The sequence below is a fragment of the Pristiophorus japonicus genome, chromosome 4 (genome assembly GCF_044704955.1).
Source record: "Pristiophorus japonicus isolate sPriJap1 chromosome 4, sPriJap1.hap1, whole genome shotgun sequence".
Taxonomy (NCBI): domain Eukaryota; kingdom Metazoa; phylum Chordata; class Chondrichthyes; family Pristiophoridae; genus Pristiophorus; species Pristiophorus japonicus.
This window is the reverse complement of record NC_091980.1, coordinates 186755664-186780722: the sequence shown is the minus strand read 5'-3', so window position 1 is coordinate 186780722 and position 25059 is coordinate 186755664. Positions and strand designations below refer to the sequence as shown.

General features: G+C 46.2%; 1 pseudogene; it reads left to right on the top strand.

Annotated features, from left to right (window-relative positions):
• The first annotated feature begins 10911 nt into the window (after positions 1 to 10911).
• On the top strand, positions 10912 to 16386 carry LOC139262270 (acyl-coenzyme A thioesterase 1-like; annotated as a pseudogene).
• Positions 16387 to 25059: the final 8673 nt, after the last annotated feature.

The following is a 25059-nucleotide window of genomic DNA, read 5'->3' as shown; positions in this document are numbered from 1 at the left end:
AACAATTCACAGATCTAGAGACCCCTTGAATACACCCAACTTCAGCACTTACTACAATGGCATTTCTACACTACCTTACTGGTTTCCACAAATGTCACTCCCTTATCCATTCCCAAACAGCGCCATCTACCCAAACATTGAGAGACATTGTCAAAAGTGTCCAAAGCACTTCACAGCCATTAAACTATTACTTTGAAGTGTAGTCACTGTTGTAATGCAGGAATCATGACAGCCATTTTGGGAAGCTCCCACAAACAGCAATGTGATCAGATAATCTGTGTTTTGCTGATATTCGTTGAAGGATGAATATTGGCCAGGACCAATATTTGGGGGAAATCTCCTGCTCTTCTTGAAAATAGTGCAGTATGATATTTTACATCCACCTGAGGGGGCTGACAGGCTTTGGTTTAATGTCACTTCCTACAGTGTAGCACTCCCTCAGTACTTCATTGGAGTATCAGCTTGGATATCGTGCTCAAGTTTCTGGAGTGGGACTTGAACACACAACCTTCTAATCCAGAGGTTAGCTACCACTGAGCCACGACTAACATCTGAGGTAGTTAGTATGCTCAGAATAATTCCACAAGACTGTGTTGTAAGCTCAAACCATTGTGACCTTGGTCTCTTTAATGTAACTCCAAAGTGAGGAAGCAGCATGGTAGACTGCCTTTTATACCTGCTTGCCCAGGGTCCATAGGTGACCCTTAGGTCTCACACAGGTGTGCCCCTGGTGCCAAGTCTTACCATTGGTGAGGTTTGCATACATAACATCACTTCCCCCCCCCCCCCCAACCAAAGTTTTATGTACAAGTTATTTACAGGTTGAGGTGATCTGGCGCTCTGCGTTCTCGGGTTGATCGCCTGAGTTGAAGTCCTGGCATGGGTGAGTTGGTCGGATCATTGCTGCACGGCAGCGCGGCTGGTCTGATCGGACTGTGGGGCATGGTGGGTTCATCCTCGTGGTTGACAGCGAGGTCGATTGCTGGTTGGGTGTGTGTTTGTGGATCATGGATGGTCAAGTCTTCTTCAAACTGTTCTTGGTTGTCAGTGAATCACAGTTTGCCCATTCAACAGTTTAATAACAAACACTCTATTCCCCTCCTTGGCTAAAACAGTGCCAGCAATCCATTTGGGACCATGACCGTAGTTGAGAACAAACACAAGATCATGAACCTCAATGTCACGTGATACAGCCGCGCGATCGTGGTACATGTTATGCTGGTGCCGCCGGGTTTCTACATGATCATTGAGATCTGGGTGGACTAAGGAGAGCCTGGTTTTGAGTGCTCTCTTCATTAACAATTCTGCAGGGGAACCCCGGTGAGCGAGTGGGGGTACGTCCGGTAGCTGAGCAGGACCCGAGATAACTGGGTCTGCAAGGAGCTGTCCGTTATGCGTTTCAAGCTCTGCTTCATGGTTTGAACTGCCCATTCCGCTTGACCATTGGATGCGGGCTTAAATGGGCAGACCTGACATTCTTAAAGCTATTGCGGATCATGAACTCGTTGAATTCCGAGCTGGTGAAACACAGTCCATTGTCACTAACAAGGACGTCGGGCAAACCATGGGTGGCGAACATGGCCTTGAGGCTTTCAATGGTGGCAGTGGACGTACATGATGACATTATTATACATTCAATCCATTTAGAGTAAGCGTCCACTGCTACTAGGAACATCTTTCCTAGAAAGGGGCCAGTGAATTCTACGTGGACCCTGGACCACGGTTTGGAGGGCTATGACCACAGACTCAGTGGGGCGTCCCTTGGTGCATTGCTCAACTGTGAGCAAGTGTGGCATTGGTGTACGCATGATTCCAATTCGGAGTCAATGCCGGGCCACCAAACGTGCAACCTGGCAATAGCCTTCAGCATGACTATGCCTGGGTGGGTACTGTATAGTTCACGTGTAAACGTTTCCCTGCCTTTTTTTGGCAAAACCACGTGATTCCCCCATAGGAGACAATCCGATTGGATGGATAATTCATCCTTACGTCGGTGGAACGGTTTAATTTCATCTTGCATTTCCCCAGGAACTGCCGACCAGCTCCCATTAAGGATGCAGCTTTTTACTAGTGATAGCACAGGGTCTTGGCTGGTCCAGGTTCTGATCTGGCGAGCCGTGATGCGTGACCCCTTCGCTCTCAAAAGCATCCATTACCAGAAGCAAGTCTACGGGTTGCGCCATTTCCACCCCGGTGGTGGGCAATGGTAGCCGACTGAGGGCATCAGCACAGTTTTCAGTGCCTGGTCTGTGACGGATTACATAGTCATACGCAGACAATGTTAGTGCCCATCTTTGGATGCGGGATGAAGCATTAATGTTGATACCTTTGCTTTCTGAGAGCAGTGAAGTAAACGGTTTGTGATTGGTTTCGAGCTCGAATCGGAGACCAAATGGTGCATTTTCTTAACCCCGTATACACATGCTAACGCTTCTTTCTCATCATACTGTAGGCTCTTTCAGCCTTGGATAAACTTCTGGACACATATACAACCGATTGCAGTTTGCCTGACACATTTGCTTGCTGTAACACACAACCGACCCCGTACAACAACGCATCACAAGCTCGTACTAAATGTTTACATGGATCATACAATACAAATAACTTGTTCGAGCATAGCAGGTTTCTGGCCTTATTGAAGGCTGTCTCTTGAGATTTACCGCAAACCCAGTCATCACCCTTGCGTAGCAATAAATGCAAGGGTTCCAGCAAAGTGATTTGTGAGTGTATCTTTCAGATCGTTATTTAGATGCCAGTGTCATCGCTGTACTGGAATAGCTTGGCTAGGTGAGGGTGTAGCACATGCACAGGTTTTGAGCACCAAAGGCAGGGTGTTGTTAAAGCCATATCCTTTGTTGTATCCCATGCACTCAGCTGCTTCTTAATGTCATGTGGAATTAACTGAATTGACTAAACACTGTTATCTATGATGGTGGGGGACCCAAGTGAGGCTAAGTAGGATCATTCACTCTGTACTTTTGGCCAAAGACACTTACAAGCACTTCAGCCTTTTCTCTTGTACTCACGTGCTAAGCTCCATCATGGTTGAGCCGCCTTCTCCTGTTATTTAGCCTGGTTGTTGTGCAGCCCAATGGCCTCCAACAGTGACACTATCTAGTGGCTAGTGATCCAAAAAGTACATACATGACAGTTGCCCACCACCATTCTCAACGAGATGTGATAGGGTGCCAGAGCATTATTCTGATCCGTTGGTTGTGGGACCACTTAGTTCTGTCCAGCGAATGCTTTAGGCATTTGACATTTAGGTATCCCTAGATTTCCTGGGACCATATCTTATTCTAAGGAGTGCTGGTGCTGCTCCTGCCACACTCCACATTGAATTAAGGTTGGCCTCCTGGCTTGATGTTGATCAAGGAGTGAAGGACCCAGAGGAAAAAAAGGAACAATGAATTAATAGACTTGGATCCAGAGTGGCAGTGAAAATATGCACATGAATGGCCACAGAGGTAATTCAGGTCACATAAGCATGACAGATATTAGGAGTAAATTTTAATCTGTAAAACAAATGTTAATCTAAGTGCTAAGCATTGGATGGATTGTAGGAAGAAGGTCAGGAGTTCCACAATTTTGGGAAAGAATTGAGAGGAGGAGACAATTTTGGTTTCAACCGAATAAGAATGCAGGGTGAAGGAAGACAATGCGGGAGAGCATATCTGCAGCTTGGGAAGAACAATCAGACTGACTACTGTGGTGTCCCTGCACCTTGCTACTGAATCACACGAGGCATGTACTGCAGACACGGTCACTGTGTGACCTTTCTTTAGTCCCAGGACCAAGAAGTGATGACCCTGCGTGGGACCTCCCTTTATATACCTGAGTGCCCAGGTGAGGAGTGTCTCCCACAAGTTCACCCGCTGTGGTCAAGGTGAGCATTTCCAGGACATATATACAGTGTACAGTGTGGTTGCATGAAGGTTACAGTTGTATGAAGGTTGCATACATGACATCACCTCCCCCTCACATCTTTTTGTGTCAAAGGTTAAGTCTATCGGGTGGTCGACACTCTCTCATGGAGCGCCGCAGTTGGGGCTCTGGTGGCTGAGCCTAGGCATGCATCTCTGTCACCTGAGGTGATTCTAGCCTGTCCAGGCTGGCCACAGGGACTGTGCATGTTTGTGAATGTCCTTGTTGCTCATCCACTGGCAGTGGTGTGGGTAACATCTCATGTTCTTCCTCAGGTTCCTCAGTATCTATGCTGAACCTTTTCTTTACTTGGTCCAAATGTTTGCGGCATGTCTGCCCATTGTTGAGTCTGACCACTATGACCCTATTCCCCTCTTTGCTAATTACGATGTTCTCAAGCCATTTGGGTCCCAAAGCATGGTTAAGAACAAATACCGGATCATCAATTTCTATACATCTCCCCCTTGCGTTTCGATCATGGCACTCGGCTTGGGACTGCTGCTTGCCCTCAACAATGTCTGACGGGACTGGATGAATGAGGGACAGCCGCGTTTTAAGCGTGCGTTTCATGAGTAGTTCCGCTGGTGGGACCCCCGTGAGCGAATGCGGGCGGGACCTGTAGGCCAGCAGGAGGCGCGATTGGCGGTACTGAAGGGAGGGTCCTTGGATACGGAGCATGCCCTGTTTTATGACTTGGACCGCATGTTCTGCCTGGCCATTGGAAGCCAGCTTGAACGGTGCTGTCTGGACGTGTTTGATGCCATTACCCGACATAAACTCCTGGAATTCATGGCTGGTGAAGCACGGGCCATTGTCACTGACCAGAATGTCCGGCAAGCAATGGGTTGCAAAAACCGTACGCAGACTCTCCACTGTGATGGATGTCGTGCACGAGTTTAATATGATGCACTCGATCCATTTCAAGTATGCATCGACAACGATCAGGAACATTTTTCCCATGAACATGCCCGCGTAGTCTACGTGAACACGTGACCATGGCCTGGTGGGCCAGGGCCATGAACTGAGTGGGGCCTTGCCCAGCTGGGCACACGTCGTGCACCTGTGAACCCAGTATTCCAGGTCTGAGTCAATTCCCGGCCACCATACATGTGACCGGGCAATGGCCTTCATTAGCACGATGCCAGGGTGCTCGCTGTGGAGTTCCCTAATGAATGCTTCCCTTCCTTTCTGGGGCATGACCACCCGGCTGCCCCATAGCAGGCAGTCGGCTTGGATGGAGAACTCATCCATCCATCTATGAAACGGTCTGACCTCCTCGGGGCATGCCCCGTGTGCGGGCACCCAATCCCCAGTCAGGACACATTTCTTTATCATGGACAGGAGGGGGTCTCTGTTGGTCCAGATTTTGATTTGGCGGGCTGTGATAGGGGAGCCTGCAGTGTCAAAAGCCTCAACGGCCATGACCATCTCAGCGCTTTGCTCCGACACCTCCGCAGCGGTGGCCAGTGGAAGCCTGCTGAGCGTGTCAGCGCAATTCTCGGTGCCTGATCGGTGCTATATGGTGTAGTCATAAGCAGCCAGCGTGAGAGTCCATCGCTGTATGCGAGCTGACACATTGGCATTGACAGCCTTGCTGTCGGACAACAGGGATCTTAACGGCTTGTGGTCCGTCACTAGCTCGAACCGCCAACCGAAAAGGCACTGGTGCATCTTTTTCACCCCGTAAACACAAGCGAGTGCTTCCTTTTCGACCATGCTGTATCCGCACTCTGCCTGGGAGAGCGACCTGGAATCATAAGCCACCGGTTGGAGTCAGCCGTCATCATTACTCTGCTGCAACACGCAACCAACCCCATAGGATGATGCATCACACGTTGAAACCAGTTCTTTACAGGGGTCGTAGTACAAGGTCAACAGCTTGTTAGAGCAAAGCAGGTTCCGCTCCCTATTGAAAGCACATTCTTGACCGTCCCCCCAAAACCATTCGCAACCTTTACGCAAGAGCACGTGTAACGGCTCCAACAATGTGCTTAAGTTTGGCAGAAAGTTCCCGAAATAGTTCAAAAGTCCTAGGAATGATCGCAACTCCGATGTGTTGCCGGGCCTGGGCGCCCGGCGGATCGCCTCCGTTTTAGCTTTGGTGGACTGGATCCCGTCTGCGGCAACCCTCCTGCCCAAAAACTCAACCTCAGGGGCCAAAAACACACATTTGGGCTTTTTCAACTGCAAGCCTACCCGATCCAGTCGGCATAGCACCTCCCCCAGGTTTTGGAGGTATTCCTCGGTGTCTCGACCCATTATTAGGATGTCGTCTTGGAATACGATCATTCCAGGAATGGATTTAAGCAAACTTTCCATGTTCCTCTGAAAGATAGTGGCCGCTGAACGAATGCCAAACGGACACCTGTTGTAGATAAATAGTCCCTTGTGCGTCGTGATGGTGGCCAGAAGCTTGGATTCTTCAGCCAGTTCCTGACTCATGTAGGCCGAAGTGAGGTCCAACTTGGTGAACAGCTTGCCACCTGCCAGCATGGCAAAAAGGTCCTCCGCTCTTGGAAGCGGGTATTGGTCCTGCAGTGTCACTCGGTTGATGGTGGCCTTGTAGTCGCCACAAATCCTGACCGAGCCATCCGCTTTGAGAACAGGAACGATGGGGCTTGCCCAGTCACCGAATTCAACGGCCGAAATTATGCCCTCTCTGTGAGCAGCCTGTCCAATTCACTTTCAATTTTCTCACACATCACATACGGCACCGCTCTGGCTTTGTGGTGCACTGGTCTGGCGTCCGGGGTGATGTGTATCACTACTTTGGTGCCCTTGAAAGTCCCAACATCGGGTTGAAACAGTGCTCTGAATTTCTGTAGCACCTGTGAGCATGAGCTTCGCTCCAGAGATGAAATGGCATGCACATCCCCCCATTTCCAGTTCATCTCGGCTAGCCAGCTCCTCCCCAAAAGTGCGGGGCCGTTTCCCAGGACAATCCAAAGTGGCAGCCGGTTCTCTGATCCATTATGTGTTACCACCAGGTTTGCACTGCCTAGCACTGGGATGATCTCTTTGGTATACGTCCGTAGTTGCGTGACAATGCATTCCAGTTTTGGCCTGCTAGATCTGCGTGGCCATAGTCTCTCAAATTGTTGGCGCTCATAAGGGACTGGCTGGCTCCTGTGTCCAGCTCCATGCGCACCGGGATGCCATTAAATAAAACTTTCATCATCATGGGTGGCATTTTGGTATATGAGCTGTGGATATCAGCCACATGAACCTGCTGAACTTCAGCATCCATGGCTTTGCCCCAAGCATCATTCTGCATTGCAGACCCCTCGTCCGGTTCCTCTGTCTCATAGATTAGCCTCGCTACAGCCTTTCTGCACATTCTGGCCAAGTGTCCACTGGTGTTGCAATTCCTACAGATAAATTGCTGGAACCTGCAGCTTTTCGCAGTATGTCTACCCCCACACATCCAGCATGGGCTGAGGTTGTTGTTAACAAAAGGACTGTTACCAAGCATTTCTCTTTGATTGTCCCTTTGGTTACTTCTAAGCGTTCTGATGGTGGGTGTCAATGGTCCCATCACAGGACGCATTGTTCCTCGAGATGGCGTGAATTGCCGATCCCCTTTCCATTGTCCCTGTTGCGGACTCACCCTAGAGTCTGTTGCTGCCTGGCTGGTTTCAAAATGCCCTTGTCTGCCTGTGGGGTCCTGAGCCGCATTCACAATGTTAACTCCCTGGTCCATCGCCATGTTGGAACCAGAGCCATGTGCGTAAATTAGCTTGGTCTCCTCTTCCCCTGCCATGAAGGTCTGAGCTAACAATGCCGCCCTTTTGAAGTCAAGTCCTTGGTCTCTATGAGCTTCCTGAAGATCCCGGCATGACTAATGCCCTTAATGAAAAAAATCCCTTAACATCTCCCCCCTGCAGGCATCTGTGAACTTACAGAGACTGGCCAAACGTCGCAGGTCCGCAACGAAGTCCGAGATGTTTTGTCTCTCCCGATGCCAGTGTGTAGAACCGGTGCCAGGCCATGTGTACGCTACTCACCGGTTTGAGATGCTCACTGATCAGCTGGCTGAGCTCTTCGAAGGACTTGTCCACCGGCTTTTCGAGTGTGAGCAGGTCTTTCATCAGAGCAAACATCTTTGGTCCGCAGCTGGTCAGTAGATGCGCCCTCCGCTTGTCAGCCGCTGCCGCTCCCAACCAGTCCTTCGTGACGAAACTCTGCTGGAGTCTCTCAACAAAGTCGTCCCAGTCCTCACCCACACAGTAACGTTCCTCTGTGCTACCGGTGGCAATCCTCGTGGTTCGGTGATTCCTGTTTCTCGTCGCCAAATGTGGTGTCCCTGCACCTTGCTACTGAATCACATGAGGCATGCACTGCAGACACGGTCACTGTGTGACCTTGCTTTATTCTCAAGACCAAGAAGTGATGACCCTGCGTGGGACCTCCCTTTAAATACCTGAGTGCCCAGGTGAGGAGTGTCTCCCACAAGTTCACCCCCCATGGTCAAGGTGTGCATTTCCAGGACATATATACAATGTACAGTGTGGTTGCATGAAGATTACAGTTACATGAGGGTTACAGTTGTATGAAGGTTGCATACATGACAACTACAGCGGCATCAGTAAAATAAAGGGGGATGAGATCGATCGTAACAAAAGGAAACAGGTGAAGGAGCCACCGATGAGCAAGAGCAAGCTTTTTCTTCTCTCGTGTCAGGAGCAAGGGACGTTTCGAAGGGTCTCCCCAGATATGGAAGCGATATTGAAGTCTTTGAAAGACATGGAGTTGAAAAAGAGCAAAGAATTATTGTGCATTGGTTTGTGAAAATGCGTAAAAAATGCATGTTAAATGTTTCTGTATTCAGCGACAATTCTTTTTTTTAAAAGCATAAAATAGTTATAGCCACTCTTTCTGCTATCCCTGCGTGACCGGTTCTTATATTGGATCTTTGATTAAACTACCTTTTGACAATTTTAATAATTATGTGAGTTTCAGTGTCATAGCTCCAAGTTTGCTCTAGATGTCAACCCTTACTCACTTTATACACTTAATTACCTTCAGACACATGTCCTTTAATATGCTATGGAATTGAAAATGTATTCAGAAAGTTCCAGGTTTAATCCCTCCTCTGTGCTTCTGATATGTGAATGAAAATGTAACAATTGGCCTGAGTGTCCCAGGAAAGGAAAAAAAACCCAGCTATTGATTGCTATCTTGTGAGCTGTTGGCCCGTGCAGCAGAGCTGGTCTGCAGTCATCTTGGTTAACCCTTGCCACTGGACAAATACCTAGCTCTGTCAAGCCCGTGTGGTGACTGGTGTGCAACGGCCACCATACGTTAAAAAAATCCACACACAGGCATCTTCCACCCTTCAAGATTTAGTTCGGGACCTGGAATTTTAGGTCCTTCATTGAAACACCTGTGAACTCATCCTTTTTTGGCGTGGAAGCAAGTCATCCTTGCTTCGAGGGATTGCCAATGATAATATGATGCAACCCCGGTAGAAAGTTACCAAAACAGTTGTGGAGTCCCAGGAACGAACGCAGCTCTGTCACATTCTGTGGTCTGGGTGCATTCTTGATGGCCTCCATTTTGGAGTCCATGGATCTGATGCCGTCTGCCGCAATTCTTCTCCCCAGAAATTCGACCTCTGGCTCCAGGAAAACATACTTGAGCGTTTCAGCCTGAGTCCCACTCTGTCCAGTCATTTTAGAACCTCTTCCAGGTTGTGCAAGTGTTCGGTGGTGTTGCGACCAGTGATCAAGAGATCAACAGTGCATGGAACCGATTTCAGCAGACTCTCCATGTTCTTCTGGAAGATGGCCGCAGTCGAGCGAATCCCAAAGGAGCATCTGTGGTACATGAACAGTCCTTTGTGCGTGTTGATGCACGCCAATTTCTCTGATGGTTCAGCCAGCTCCTGTGTTATGTTAGCAGAGGTTAGATCTAGCTTGGTGAACGACATTCCCCCTGCTAGCATTGCGAATAGGTCCTCCGCTTTAGGTAGTGGGTACTGGTCCTGCAACGAGACTCAGTCGATCGTTACCTTGTAGTCCCCGCAGATTCTGACTGTCCCATCGCTCTTTAGCACCGGCACGATTGGACTGGCCCACTCGTTGAACTCGACTGGCGATATGATTCCCTCTCATTCAAGTGTGTCCAGCTCAATCTCGACTTTCTCTTGCATCATATGTGGGACTGCTCGGGCCTTGTGATGAACGGGCCGTGCCCCAGGAACAAGATGGATCTGCACCTTGGCGCCTGTGAAGTTGCCGATGCCTGGAATTTGTTAAGCACCTGGGCGCACGAGGCATCATCCACCGAAGACAGAGCACAGGTGACCCTTAGGTCTTCCACAGGTGTGCCCCCTGGTGCCAAGTCTTACCATTGGTGAGGTTATCATACATAACAGTTAGATTGTTTAACTCTGTCATAAACCGTTGTTAAAGCAGGTTCTGTACACTATTTTAAAGGGAAAATAGTTGCTAGAAAAAATTATATATTTTAAAGGTTTTGGGGAATGAGCAGGAGTGGGATTAGACTGGGTGGAGAAAAACTTCTCTGCAGAGACATTATTATTCTTCAATCCTATCGACAGAGAATTGGTCAGCTGTTTCTGGGTCTCTCTCTGTCTCTTGCTCTGGTTTGCCTTTTTATTTGTGTAAAATGCAAATGAAAATGAGATCTTCTACGTGTGCTTTTTTGAGAAAGCCACGACTCACTAGAACTCCAATTAAAACCTCAGACTTGCATCATCGCAGTGTCCACTGCCAAAGATGGAAAGGTGTGGTTGGTGCCCAGCCGGGTGGGCCATGGTGACAGCTTGTCCCTGCTGATATGGACACCGCCCAGCGGTAAATTAATTGGGAAATCCAAGCTATACTGGCTGTGAATACTGCGGGCCATCGCTACCAATACTGTCCGTGGGTTTCATGTACCTCTCCAGCCTCCGCCAGCCGGGTGTGGCTGAGTCCCTCCTGAGGCGGGATTGGAGTGGCCGTGTCCCCGTATCACCGAGCCGGGATGGCTGTGAGTGTCCGGGTTCACCCCAGCCCCAAGTGCCTCTTCGATGAGCCGGTCCAGGTGCGGGTGGGCGGCCTCTCCCCGCTCCAACAGGTCACCATGAAGGCTTCGCTCACCGACGAGAAGGGGCAGGCTTTCCACTCCTTGGTTTTCTACAGGGCAGACGAGCAGGGGGAGCTGGACCTGAGTCAGTGCCTGTCTCTGGGTGGTCACTACACTGGTGGAGAAAGTGCATCCAGGAGGAGGTTGAGCTCTTCAAATCTCAACGCTGCGAGCGTGAAGAGGTCAGGCACAGGCAGCGGAAGGAGTGAGCGACAAATCAGTCCCACTTCTCCCGACGAATGTCTGTCCTACCTGTGACAGGGTTTGTGGCTCTCATATTGGACTGTTCAGCCACCAAATGACTCACTTTAGGAGTGGAAGCAAGTCTTCCTCGATTCCAAGGGACTGCCTATGATGATGATGACTACACTGGTACCAAGCCCATGGGGTGTTCTAGTCGCTCACCCCCTCCACTCCTTTCACTCGACTGGTGAAGAGAGACGTGGCCACTTCTCCCCTCTGTGTCCACATTGAGGTGTTTGATGGATACAGGACCCTGGAGTGGCTCCCGGAGCAGCCTTTGGCCGCCTGTATCAATGAACGATGGTTTATGAAAGAAGGGGTGAGGAGGATCCTAGTGAGAGAGGGCAAGGTCCACGGGTCCTCTTTGTCCCACCTGGTAAGAGCTGTTTTTGAATTAGATATCAACTTTATTCTGAGCATTTCTCACCCTGACTGCCCCCCCACCCCACCCCTACCCTTGTGTTGGGCTTTAAACACTCGGCTGTACTCCATCACCTTGTAGACATGACATGACGTCTGGTGCTCATACCCATTTGTTTAAAATAACCATTGTCCTGTCCCATACCCTTTAAAATTGTTGTTTTTCAAATATTTATCCCCTTCCCTTTTAAAAGGCGTTATCAATTTTCGACCACTATTTATACTTGAGCATTCTTTGTTCTTGTAACACCGGGCACAAGCAATGTCTCCTTTTTCTTAGTGAGGATCTCATATTTATGTCCTTTAGTTGCCAACTGGTGGAAATATTTATTGTTTTAAAATATCTTATCGAAACAGAAGTTTGAACATTTCTGTTTCGTCTCTTCTTAGCCTTCTTTGTTCCAGTGAAAAAGCGTCACATTTAACCCAGCCGTCCAATTTGGCCTGAAGCTGAGCTTTCCTCTCCCTATTCCCACCTCCGTAACATCGTCATTTTCTGCCCCTGCCTCAACATATCTGCTGCTGAAACCCGCATTCAGGCTTTAGATACAGCAAGACACCACAATTCCAATGCTCTCCAATGGAGATGCCATAAAAGATCCCACGGCACTATTTCAAAGAAGAGCAGGGGAGTTATCCCCGGTGTCCTGGCCAATATTTATCCCTCATTCAACATAACAAAGAACAGAGTACCTGGTCATTATCACATTGCTGTTTGTGGTAGCTTGCTTGTGCGCAAATTGGCTGCTGCGTCTCCTACATTACAACAGTGACTACACTCCAAATCATCATAGGCAGTCCCTCGGAATCAAGGAAGACTTGCTTCCACTCCTGAAGTGAGTTCTTTGGTGGCTGAACAGTCTAATACAAGAGCCACAGGCTTTGTCACAGGTGGGACAGATAGTCGTTGAGGGAAGGGGTGGGTGGGACTGGTTTTCCACACGCTCTTTCCGCTGGATGTGCTTGATTTCTGCATGCTCTCGGCATTGAGACTCGAGGTGCTCAGCGCCCTCCCGGATGCACTTCCTCCACTTAGGGTGGTCTTTGGCCAGGGACTCCCAGGTGTCAGTGGGGATGTTGCACTTTATCAGGGAGGCTTTGAGGGTGTCCCTGTAACATTTCGGCTGCCCACCTTTGTCTTGTTGGCCGTGAAGGAGCTCCGAGTAGAGCACTTGCTTTGGGAGTCTCGTGTCTGGCTTGCAAACTATGTGGCCTGCCCAGCAGAGCTGATCGAGTGTGGTCAGTGCTTCAATGCTGGGGATGTTAGCCTGGACGAGGATGTTGATGTTGGTGTGTTTGTCCTCCCAGGGGATTTGTAGGATCTTGCAGGGACATCGTTGGTGATATTTTTTCCAGCGACTTGAGGTGTCTATTGTACATAGTTCATGTCTCTGAGCCATACAGGAGGGCAGTGTGGAATTCGTCCCCTATGGGGCACAACGGACATGATTTTTGCAGCACGTCAGCTGCAGGAAAAATGCAGGACAGCCCTTATACATGGCCTTTTTCAACCTTACAAAGGCCTTTGACACTGTCAACCGTTTCGGATGCCCCCAAAAGTTCATCACCATCCTCCACCTGCTACACTCCAAAAATACTTAATTGGCTGTAAAGTGCTTTGAGACCCTGCAAAAATCTAAGCCTTTCTTTCTTTCTCTTGGCCTGCCACCCATCTTCCACCCAACATAAACTTTAGCTCGTCCAGAACTCTGCTGCTCACATTCTAATGCGCCCCAAGTCCCATTCACCCATCATCCCTGTGCTCGCTAACTAATTTTAGCTCCTGGACTCTAAATGACTCAATTTTAAAGTTCACCTCCTTGTGTGCAAATTCCTCCTTGTCTATCTCTGTCTGTAACCTCATCCAACCCTACAACCCTTGAGAACTCTGCATTCCTCCAACTCTGGCCTCTTGTCCAACACTGACTTCCTTCATTCACCATGTGTGGCCATGTCTTCCGTTGTATTTGCCCCAAGCTCTAAATTTCTCTCCCAAAACCTCGCCATCTCTCGCTCTCCTTTTAAGACGCTTGTTAAAACCTACCACTTTGACGAAGCTTTTAGTCTCATATCCCAATATCTGCTACTTTGGTTCGGTGTCAAATTTTGTCTTATTGCACTCTGTGAATCGCTGTGGAACATTTTCCTATGTTAAAGGCACTATATAATATAAGTTATATTTTGTTCTGCCTTGGCTTTGAATAATGAAAGTTTTATAGGAATATTTAATTACTTTACAAATAGTGTTAACTATGTGGCACATTTTGGTAATGAATCATTTGTAATGTTTGAATTTAATAGGTGATGGTCCATTTCCAGGGATTATTGATCTGTATGGAGGAATCAGTTGGCTGATTGAGAATCGAGCTAGTCCCTTGGCAAACCATGGATTTCTGACACTGGCTTTAGGAAAAGTTGGATATGATGACCTTCCAAAGGATTTTACTAACCTTGATCTGGAATATTTTGAAGAAGCAGCGAACTTCTTGAGAGAGTATCCAAAGGTAAGATACCTTGCATTCCGTTTAGAAATTAGTTTTACACAATGCACGTATGAAAAGGTAAAGCACCAACTGGTCCACTAAGGCTGTCCCATCCAGACATGATGCAACCCATATGCACCTTCCCCTGCACAGTCAAGCAGTCTCTTGGGAGAGGCAAAAAAAGAAAAACAGCTTAGGCTAATTTCGAGACCTTCCTCTCAAATCCCTGAAGACATTCAAGCAAACTCCGGGAGACTGCAAGGTTTAGTATCACTAGGCCGCAGTGAACCCACCTGGCTTCTATAACTTGCAGGCGCTGCTCTCCTCACTTTTGAAGGCACGTTCACCATCGATGGTGGCAATCTATTACAAAGGCTGTGGATGCTGTGTGAAATATTGAGGTACTGGAGAAAGTGCAACAGAGTTTTGCTCGGATGATACTAGAACAGAGCAGTTTTACCGATCAGGAAAGGTTGAAAAGGCTGAGGCTCTTATCTGTAGAAAAGAGAAGACTGAGCGGTGACCTAATAGAAGTCTTCAAGATTATAAAAGGGCTGGATAGGATAGGTGTAGAGAAGCCATTTCCACTTGCAGGAGAGACCAGAACTAGCGGCAATAAATTAAGATAGTCACTAATAAATCCAATAGGGAATTCAGGTGTAACCTCTTTACCCAGAGCATAGTTAGAATGTGGAACTCACTACCACAAGGCGTAGTTGGGGCACCTAGCAGAAATGCATTTAATGGTAAGCTAGATATGTACTTGGGGGAGAAAGGAATAGATGGATATGTTGACGGGGATAAATGAAGAAGGTTGGAAGAAGCCTCATGTGGAGCATAGAGCTGTTGGGCTGAATGGTCTGTTTCTGTGTTGTAACTAGGATGTAATCTAAATTTTTACCTCTTCATAAGCGATAGGTTACGGCTTTTCAATCTACAAGTATTCTTTCCTTAACAGGTAAGGGTTATCCAGTTAATATGGTTTACCATATTTGGTAAAACTGCAAATCTGAGGCTTTTTTGAAAATGATATTGAAGCACTAGAGTGTGTTAAAGGAGGAGAAAAAGATTTTAAAACCACACTGCGAGGCTTACAGAATTGAGTTTATTTTCATTAGAGAAAAGGTGATTGAGATGGATTTAACATGTTTGATTAATGTAGATTTAAGCAGGTTCTTTACCTTGCAGACCTAGAGGGCTCGAGAATAAAATTCCAAAAAATCGAGTGAAACTAAAGAAAGAATTGAAGAGGAGGCAAATTTAGCAGTTTGGAAATTGTATATTTATTTTGCTTCCCTCAAGAGATTTGTTTGCACTACAGCTGTAATGTCAGTGTGAAGCATTTTTATTTCACACCAGCACAGTACTTATTATGTAAATATGGTCTGATCTGATGTTCGGATCCAACTGGATAATAGAATAAAGCAGAGGGCAAGGAGTCTCGCACTTGGCTTTGGGGTTACTTACATCGGAACAGGAGTAGGCTATTCAGCCCTTAAAGCCTATTACGCTATTCTTGCCCAAGGAAAGGAAATAAAATATTAAATACCAACCAAATATTTACTCTTGCTTAATTTAGTAGAAACATATACAGTACAGTTGATGAGTTTTTACATGTGTCTGTATTAATTTTTTTTTCAGGTTAAAGGTCCTGGAGTCGGAGCAATAGGAATATCAAAGGGAGCTGATCTAGTTCTATCGATGATCACATTTTTACCACATGTGGTAGCAGCCGTTAGTATTGGTGGGTGCAATGCAAACACTTTAGGTAATTTGCATTACAAGAACATCACTCTTCCTGGCCTGGTATTTTCTTTGGACAGAGTCAAAATTCTAGAATCAAAGTTGATTGATATCTCTGACAGGTAACCCAATAGATGAAGCTAACAAAGATTGCGTCATCCCAATAGAAAAGGCTGAGGGGCATTTTTTGTTTGTGGTTGGAGGAGATGACAAGAATTGGAAAACTTCACTCTCTGCTCAGCAAGCTGTTCAACAACTGAAAGAAAATGGCAAAGAGAACTATGAACTTATCGTTTACTCTGAAGCTGGACATCTGCTGGAGCTCTCATATGTTCCATTTTGCCCAGCCTCTTTTCATCGGTTGGTGGGACACCCTGTGGTATGGGGAGGGCAAATGAAGCCACATTCATTAGCCCAGTTAGACCTTTGGCCAAAGATCCAGACATTTCTACGAAAATATCTAGAACAACAGAGCAAATTGTGAAACTATCCAATGTATGTTTGCCAACATTTTAGGGTAAATTGCATTATCTCAGATGTGCCTTAATCTAAGTTAATTTGTAGTAAACTATTGAATAACAGTTCCCTCTCCCCCAGTTGTATATAATTGTATTTTATTCAGTGTATAATTGTGCAAAACTTCATTTTACTTTATAATTCTTATAATTTGTTGCTTATTCTCTTCCATATCTATGTAATTATTACCTTCCAATTACATTTTATGATTAATAATTACGGAGCAATATTTTAATTGTAGGAAAAACTTTTCTTTTAAATTAAATACATTTTTCTGCGTGAATATGTTCATTTTTGGTTTGCTTCAGGATCAACTGAAATTTAGTGTTGGTACTTAAGAATAGAGGAGCTAAAAGATATAGGTTTGGGGTTGGCAAAAGCCCATGGCTTTTTGTCTATTAAAATGAAGGAATGGAAAATCACAAGCTGGGGAACACAGAACTAGAAAATGTCAGCCATAGACCTGGAAAATCCCAAATCAAAAAGCATTCATTGTAAAAAAAATTCATAATTCTGGTATATAATCGCTATTAGTTGAAAGGTATCAGATGAATCTTCCCTACCCCTCTCCCTTCACCAATATCCACCATAATTTAAAAGTGTTATGCCCACATGCGCTTCCTGTCCACACTGCTTTATTTCCTGTTAATTTTTGTCATTTTTTGTCAACATTTTCCCCATTATAAAAACCTATATGCAAACTGATTTGTGAACATATTATACTGGGTACACACCCTCCCACCAGTGGTGGTGTTGTAACCCCTCACTTTAGCATTTCTGTTCCTCAACTTATCCTGCAGAAAAGCTCTGCTTCCTAAATTGCCATAAGTTTTACTATTATCTATCTTGCAACTAAAAAAAAACAAAATACATATGGACTTTCAGAAGACATTTGACAAAATGCCACACAGGAGGCTTATTAAGAAGATTGAAGCATGTGGGAAAGTGGTAGTTTGGATACAAAATTGGCTCAGTGGCAGGAAACTAAGGTTGCCGGTGGGTGGATGTTTCTCAGACTGGGAGGTAGTTTGTCGTGGTATTCCCCAAGGGTCAGTTTTGGGTCCATTACTCTTCAGAACTTTTACAAATCTGGGTGTAGGGAGCAACATTATAAAGTTTGCGGATGATACAAAACTTGGCAAAGTAGTAGATCATGATCAGGATAGTTATAGACTTCAGGATGTCATAGACAGGTTGGTGAAATGGGCAAAAGCATGGCAATTGGAGTTCAATGCAGAGAAGTGTGAAGTGATGCACTTTGGGAGGATTAATATGCAAAGACAGTATATTATAAATAACACGTTTTTGAAAAGCATAGATGAGCAGAGCGAGCTTGGTGTCCATATACACAAATACTGAAAGGTGGCAGAGCAAGTTGATAAGGTGGTTAAAAAAAGCATTTGGGTTACTTGGTTTTATAAATAGAAGAATAGAATATAAAAGCCTGAGCTGGAGTATTGTGGACAGTTCTTGGCAGCACATTTTAGCAGAAATGTAAAAGCCTTAGAAAGTGTACCGAGGAGTTTTACCAGGATGTTACCAGGGATGGACTTCAGTTGTGAGCAGAGGTTAGAAAAGTTAGGATTGTTCTATTTGGAACAGAGAAGGATAAGTGGTGACCTAATAGAGGTTTTCAAGACGATGAGAGGTTTGATAGAGTAAATAGGAAAAAAATATTCCCTCTAGCGAGTGGGTCAATAACCAGAGGTCATTTTAAAATCATTGGTGAAAGATCTAGAGGGGAGGTGAGGAGAAATATTTTCACTCAGAGAGTTGTCGGGATCTGGTACACTGTAGTTGCAAAGGTGGTGGAAGCTGATTCCAGAAATAATTTTAAAACAGAGTTGGATAGGTACTTGAGGATGAGGAACTTACAGGGTTACAGACAAAAAGCGGGGATGTGGGACGAAGCCGACTGCTCTTTCAAAGAACCAGAACAGGCATGATATGCTGAATGGCCTTCTCCTGTGGTATAATTTTCTATGATTCTATGAAATGCACTGAATATTCTTATATCAGACTCTATGTCTATGGGGAATCTCCATTTTAAATGTCAGTATTTCGATGCAGCATTAATTACACATGGAAGAACATAAGAAATAGGAACTGGAGTAGGCCATTTGGCTCTTCGTGGCTGCTCCGCCATTCAGTAAGATCTTGGCTGATCTCTTACCTCAATCCACCTTCCCGCACTATCCCCAAATCCCTTGATTCCCTGAATATCCAAACACCTATCGATCCCTTCAATACACTCAACGACTGAGCATCCACAACCCTCAGGGGTAGTGAATTCCAAAGATTGACAACCCTATGAGTAAACAAATTAATTTTCATCTCAGTCCTAAATGGCCGACCCCTTATTCTGAGACTGTGACCCCTACTTCTAAACTGTTCAGCCAGGGGTAACATCTTCCCAGCATCTACTCCATCAAGCCCTGTAAGAATTTGATATGTTTCAGTGAGATCACCTCTCATTCTTCTAAACTTTAGGGAATATAGGCCGAGTCTCCTCAAGAGCTGATGGGATGGAGCTCTGCCATGTTAAATGGTCACAATGTTTGGTCACAAAAGAAATGTTGCTGTTAGTATTGTGGCTGGTTAAGGACCGAGAGGCAGTCAGTGCCCACTGGAAGGAGCCCTTCGAGGATCTCCTCAACCGAGACTCTGTCTTCAACGTGAGTGTCCTCGACTCCATCCCACAGCATGCCACCCGCAACCATCTCAGCACAACCCCAGCTCGGCACGAGATTGAAAATTGAAGAACAAGTCATCAGGAGCAGATCGAATCCCCGCCAAAGCACTAAAACATGGCAGAGAAACACGACTGGCATGGATTCATTACCTCATCTCTCTTATTGGGAAGGAGCAGATCATGCCAGGAGATTGTGACCGTAATCGTGACCATCTTCAAGAAAGGTGACAAGTCTGACTGAGGTAACTACAGAGGAATCTCCCTGCTGTTGACCAGCGGGAAAGTCTTTGCAAGAATCTTCCTGAATCACCTTCTCCCTGTGGCTGAAGAGCTCCTCCCAGAGTCACAATACGGATTCCGCCCACTAAGGGGCACAATGGACATGATCCTCACCACGCGGCAGATACAAGAGAAATGCAGGTAACAGCACCAACCCCTGTACATGTCCTACTTCAACCTCACAAAAGCTTTCGACACTGACAACCATGAAGGATTATGGAGCTTCCTCCTCAGATTCGGCTGCCCTCAAAGGTTTGTCACCATTCTCCGCCTGCTGACATGCAAACCATGATCCTGACCAACGGATCCACCACAGTCCCATTCCACGTTCGGACTGGGGTCAAGCAAGGCTGAGTCATTGCATCACCAATGCTGCCTCCGCAAGATCCTGCAAATCCATTGGCAGGATAGGTGCACCAACGTCAGTGTCCTCGCTCAGGCCAATATCCCCAGCATCGAAGCACTGACCACACTCGATCAGCTCTGCTGGATGGGCCACATCACCCGCATGCCTGACACGAGACTCCCAAAACAAGCGCTCTACTCGGAGCTCTGACATGGCAAGCGAGCCCCAGGTGGGCAGAGGAAACGCTTCAAGGACACCCTCAAAGCCTCCTTGAAAAAATATTACATCCCCACCGACACCTGCGAATCCCAGGCCCAAGACCGCCCAAAGTGGAGGAAAAGCATCCGGGAAGGCACTGAACACCTTCAGTCTCTTTGCCGAGAGCAAGCTGAAGCCAAGCGTCGACAGTGGAAGGAGTGCATGGCAACCCAGGCACCCCACCTGTTCCTTCAACCACCATTTGCCCCACCTGTGACAGAGACTGTAGGTCCTGCATTGAGCTCTTCAGTCACCTGAGAACTCATTTCTAATGTGGAAGCAAGTCATCCTCGACTCCAAGGAACTGCCTATGATGATGATGGTTAAGACAGCTTATCGTGTGCTGTACCCAAGACACTGCCTGATTGTAATCCAGAATTGTTTTTTTCATGTTGGCCTGAAAGTTTAACGTTGTTCGTGAAGTATAGTAAAGTAAATTTTGAGAGTTATCAAGAAATGAGCTTAGTGTTTCAAAACCCAGCATCATTCAACCTCTGACAGTTCCCTCTGGACTTTGCTGTTTTCATTTTCTGGCTGATTCCATGTTAAAATCGTCAATTCTTAAGGTGTATCCCACAACTCTAAAAATATTTACTAACTATAATGTTAGTAGTCAAATGTCTGCGGACTGAAATTAGGAAACACTTCAACACACAAAGAACGGTAGAAGTTTGGAACTCTCTTGCGTAAAAGGCGATTGATGCGAGATCAATTATTAATTTTAAAACTGAGATTGGTATATTTTTGTTAACCAAAGGTATTAAGGGATGTGGGCCAAAGGCCCATGGTGTTAGGTCGCAGATCAGCCATGATCTCATTGAATGGTGAAGCATGCTCAAGGGGCTGAATTGCCTACTCCTGACATATCACTTAAGAGAGCCTGGAAAGCATTCCTTCTATCCCCCTGCCAGAAAATAAAAATTTGCAGACTATAGAATGTTGCATTCCTACCTCCCAGTGGGGGCAAACTTTTGTTTGCAGGTAAGTTGATTTGTGGGGACGGCTGGTAAGAAGATGACATTTGACGCCCCCCTCCCTCTCCACAGTTGGATGATTTTTCTAGTTTTTCACCACCCACCTGTTCCAAAAAATCTGAGCTCGCAGAATGGAGGAGGAGGGGTGGGTCTCCCATCCCAACTCTTTATCCTTTTCATCCTCTCCACCTCCTCCTCACCATCTTTGCTCATGCTCTTCTCCCATGCTCCTTACAAAGCCCCTCTCCTCCACCACACCCCATCTAAGTTCAAGATTCAAGAGTGGAGACATGGTAATGTAACAAAGTAGCACTGCTCCCCTTCCAGTGAGGCTGTCTCATGATTTATGAGAGGGTAGTGTTGCCATTACTGTATTTCTAAGCCGGGCTGCCATTACCTGATTGGCATAATACACTGCTTTCCTCTAGTGATGGTGATCCTCCTTGCAACCATCTTGTATATCCATTTTGCTGGCCGTTATATGGGTCAGATGCTGTTACTCATGTCACTTGCACACAATCTCTGTTGTGTATCTCCACAATGGGTTTAGTTTTGCTTCATTTTTATTTGGCAATTCTTTTCCCTTTCCTTTCCCCAAAAGGTTGGCAAATGTTTAAGAAACTTAGAAACATAGAAAATAGGTGCAGGAGCAGGCCATTCAGCCCTTTGAGCCTGCACCACCACTCAATATGATCATGGCTGATCATGCAACTTCAGTACCCCATTCCTGCTTTCTCTCCATACCCCTTGATCCCTTTAGCCATAAGGGTCACATCTAATTCCCTTTTGAATATATCTAACGAACTGGCCTCAACAATTTCTGTGGTAGAGAATTCCACAGGTTCACAATTCTCTAAGTGAAGAAGTTTCTTCTCATCTTGATCCTAAATGGCTTACCCCTTATCCTTAGACTGTGACCCCTGGTTCTGGACTTCCCCAACATTGGGAACATTCTTCCTGCATCGAACCTGTCCAATCCCGTCAGAATTTTATATGTTTCTATAAAATCCCCTCTCATTCTTCTAAATTCCAGTGAATATAAGCCTAGTCGATCTAGTCTTTATTCATAAATCAGTCCTGCCATCCCGGGAATCAGTCTGGTGAACCTTCGATGCACTCCCTCAATAGCAAGAATGTCCTTCCTCAGACTAGGAGACCAAAACTGTACACAATATTCAAGGTGTGGCCTCACCAAGGCCTTGTACAACTGCAGTAAGACCTCCCTGCTCCTATACTCAAATCTTCTCGCTATGAAGCTCAACATGCCATTTGCCGTACCTGCATGCCAACTTTCAATGACTGATATACCATGACACCCAGGTCTCATTGCACCTCCCCTTTTCCTAATTTGTCACCATTCAGATAATATTCTGCCTGCCTGTTTTTGCCACCAAAATGGATAACCTCACATTTATCTACATTATACTGCATCTGCCATGCATTTGCCCACTCACCTAACCTGTCCAAGTCACCCTGCAGCCTCTTAGCATCCTCCTCACAGCTCACACTGCCACTCAGCTCAGTGTCATCTACAAACTTGGAGATATTACATTCAATTCCTTCGTCTAAATTATTTTAATATATATTGTAAATAGCTGGAGTCCCAGCACTGAATCTTGCGGTACCCCACTAGTCACTGCCTGCCATTCTGAAAAGGACCCGTTAATTCCTACTCTTTGTTTCCTGGCTGCCAACCAGTTCTCTATCCACATCAATACATTACCCCCAATACCATGTGCTTTAATTTTGCACACTAATCTCTTGTGTGGGACCTTGTTAAAAGCCTTTTGAAAGTCCAAATACACCACATCCGCTGGTTCTCCCTTGTCCACTCTACTAGTTACATCCTCAAAAGTTTTTAGAAGATTTGTCAAGCATGATTTCCCTTTCATAAATCCATGCTGACTTGGACCGATCCTGTCACTGCTTTCAAAATGCGCTGCTATTACATCTTTAATAATTGATTCCAACATTTTTCCACTACCGATGTCAGGCTGTTTTCTCTCTCCCTCCTTTTTTAAAAAGTGGGGTTACATTAGCTACCCTCCAATTCATAGAAACTGATCCAGAGTCTATAGAATGCTGGAAAATGACCACCAATGCATCCACTATTTCTAGGGCCACTTCCTTAAGTACTCTGGGATGCAGACTATCAGGCTCTGAGGATTTATCGGCCTTCAATCCCTTCAATTTCCCTAACACCATTTCCTGACTAACAAGAATTTCCTTCAGTTCCTCCTTCTCGCTAGGCCCTCGGTCCCCTATTATTTTCAAGAGGTTATTCATGTTTTTCTTAGTGAAGACAGAACCAAAGTATTTGTTCAATTGGTCTGCCATTTCCTTGTTCCCCATTATGAATTCACCAGCTTCTGACAGCAAGGGACCTACATTAGTTTTCACTAATATTTTTCTCTTCACATATATATAGACGTTTTTGCAGACAATTTTTATGTTCCCTGCAAGCTTACTCTGGTACTCTATATTCCCCCTAATTAAACCCTTAGTCCTCCTCTGCTGGCTTCTAAATTTCTCCCAATCCTCAGGTTTGCTGCTTTTTCTGGCCAATTTATATGCCTCTTCCTTGGATTTAACACTATCTCTAATTTCCCTTGTTAGCCACGGTTGACCCACCTTCCCCTTTTTATTTTTACGCCAGACAGGGATGCAAAATTGTTGTAGTTCACTCATGTGATCTTTAAATGTCTTGCATTGCCTATCCACCGCCCTTTAAGTATCATTCACCAGTCTATCCGAGCCAATTCAAGTCTCATACCATCGAAGTTACCTTTCTTTAAGTTCAGGACCCTAGTCTCTAAATTAACTGTGTCTTAATGAAGAATTCTACTATATTATGGTCACTCTTCCCCAAGGGACCTCACACGACCTGATTGCTAATTAATCCTCTCTCATTACACAAGACCCAGTCTAGGATGGCCTGTGCTCTAGTTGGTTCCTCGATATATTGGTCAAGAAAACCATCCCTTATACACTCCAGCAAATCCTCCTCCACAGTACTGCTACCAGTTTGGTTAGTCCAATCTATATGTAGATTAAAGTCACCCATGATAACTGCTGTACCTGTCATGTATGTAACCTTTATGTAACAACACTGCAATACTGTATATACGTAAGAAATGCACACCTTGACCACATGTGGTGAACTTGTAGAAGACACTCCTCACCTGGTCATCCAGGTATATAAAGGGAAGTCCCACGCAGGGTCATCACTTCTTGGTTCTGTGAATAAAGGTTCAGGTCATGGAGTGATCGTGCCCATAGAATGTGCCTCGTGTGCATTTGTAGTATTGTGTAAGGACTTTACATTAGCGACAAGGATGGGAATCAACGACCCACGTGAATGGCCACCAGCAGCACAGATTGGCTGGGAGACGGAGCAGCCGACAAGCAAAGGGATCATCTGCTGACCAGCTGTGGACCTAAGACTTACGCGCTCATGAAAGACCTGCTAGCACCCGAGAAGCCAGCGGACAAAACCTTTGAAGAGCTCAGCAAATTAATCGGTGAGCACCTCAAACCGGCGAGCAGCGTACACATGGCCCGACACAGATTCTATACCCATCGACATCGGGAAGGACAGAGCATACCGGATTTCATTGTGAAACTCCGGCACTTGGCCAGCCTCTGTAAGTTCACAGACGCCTGCAGGGGAAGATGCTAAGGGTATTGAGGGCATTGGTCATGCTGGGATTTTCAGAAAGCTAATTGAGACCAAGGACTTGAGGGCATTGATGGCGGCATTGATGGCTCAGACTTTTATGGTGGGGGAGGAGGAAACCAAGATAATATACGTGCCCAATTCTGCCTCCAACGTGTCGATGGATCAGGGAGTCAATATCATAAATGCGACACAGAGCCCCGCAGGCAGGCAAGGGCAGTTCGACACACCCCAGGCAGCAATAGACCCAAGAGTAAGTCTCCAACAGAGACAATGGCAGGCTGAACGGACATTTACGCCCCCCCCCCCAGTGGACAATGCGGCCCAGGATGGGGCCATTGACACCCACTAATAGGGTGCTCAAGAGCAGTCAAAGGGACAATCAGCGAGGAATGCCTTGTAACAGCTCTTTTGTT